Source organism: Rhipicephalus microplus, chromosome 8 (genome assembly GCF_043290135.1).
Source record: "Rhipicephalus microplus isolate Deutch F79 chromosome 8, USDA_Rmic, whole genome shotgun sequence".
Lineage (NCBI taxonomy): Eukaryota > Metazoa > Arthropoda > Arachnida > Ixodida > Ixodidae > Rhipicephalus > Rhipicephalus microplus.
The window spans coordinates 55,042,088-55,043,744 of record NC_134707.1 but is presented as its reverse complement, the minus strand read 5'-3'; positions in this window follow the sequence as shown (position 1 = coordinate 55,043,744).

Here is a 1,657-nt window from a genome sequence, read left to right as displayed (position 1 = left end):
ATTTACTCCCATATCGGTTTATTTCTGTTTGCAGTGTATGAACTATCGTTAAGGGTGGACAAACAGACAAATTTACAGACAGACGGATCGACAGACAGCCAGATCAAAATTTTTCCGTCGAAGGTATCAAAGAAAGACTATCGTCTTCAAAAAAGATAATAGTAATAATTAATTGATTCCACCCTGGAGCACTGGGAGTGCGGGGTGACCAGTCCTCATCTCGAGATTCAGGGACGTCTGATCTCCTGGGCTTGATCTGCCGAACGCCTGATCTTCCGAACAAGTTCGGGAGTCGGTCACAAGTTTTTTGGTCACTATGTTGACGTCATAAAACGTGCCTAAGCGTCTTCAAGTTTTTTAAATGCTGCAAGAAAGGTCGCAGGCACAACAATGTGCAAAAGTAACAATATTTTGGTTTCATTCAACGGAATTTTGCAACGTAATGTTGAGAGCTAAATGGGTGATTCGCCGTTCATGTATAAAACTCAAATTCTGACTGGGCGGCTTCATGAACGCTTGGTTCCGAAAAAAATGCCCCCACCTCCCTGAAGGAAATCGCAAGAAAATGCGAATGCACTGCATAGCGTCCATAACGGCATTCTGCACGGGAGAACCCAACAGTAGAAGAATAACGCAAAGAGAACGCTCTGCTGTTTTCAGGCTGTGCCAAGGCAGCACGAACGCCGCAAATGCGTTTCAAGCGCGCTGCATTGAGGCGGTGGGAAGGCACGTTCCAGTCAAGGAGGTGGTGGCTCTGGTAGCTAGGGGCAAGCGTAAGTGCGCGTGCTCGCAGCTGTTGCTGATAGCTGCCGAAGCCAAAGCGAAGCATGACGGGGTGAGAGCTCCAGTTGCTAGGGACGCGCGCACCCGCAGCTGTTGCTATGGGAAAGGGCGGTGGACAGATACCGACAGACGCCTGACATATCCCGACTTGGAAATGCGTTCGCATTTAAAAAGAGTGAGTTAAGACGATTGCCGTCTACGTAACCATGTATTGCGCTTCACAAACATGAGCTGCTCAAGCATGAACCACTGGATGTAGGAACCTGTGTGGTGTTGCATAATGGTAGTGCTTGTATAGCCGCAACATGCACGGCAGCGGTGGCGCAGCTGTCCGAGATTACCTCCCCCCCCTAGTAAAGAGCGAACCTAGGTTTAGTTTGGCGCGTGAGTTTTCTTCGGGAATTGGGGAAGCACCGCTGTGGCCTTGGTTACGTCGGCTTTGCTGCTTCAGGCGGCTTCCGGCACCAATGCTTTCAAAAATTTATTCTCTTTCTGTGTCTATACGGAGAGGGAGCACACACAGTTACTCGAGTACGACTGTGTGCCGCACTGACCTAGAGACCTTCGCCAACACAGTTTCGGGCAAATGCGCTCATGTGTCTAGACAGGGAGGACAGTATGACAGAAAGGGGTGGGGAGAGCACGAGATGAGATTGCAGTGATGAAAAACATCGCGGCAGCGTTAATACATATCTGCACTTACTGAAGCGTTTTGTTGAACATGCGTTCAAGTCGGCCGACGGTGACAGAAGCGAGCACAAAGACGTGAAGGGTGTGAAGGCGGCAGACGGCTGGGGACTCTAGCTGGAGTGCCGCCGAGGGCAAAAACAAATGACAAGGCGTAAAGTGGGGAGAGGGGGCAGGCTGCGGCCGT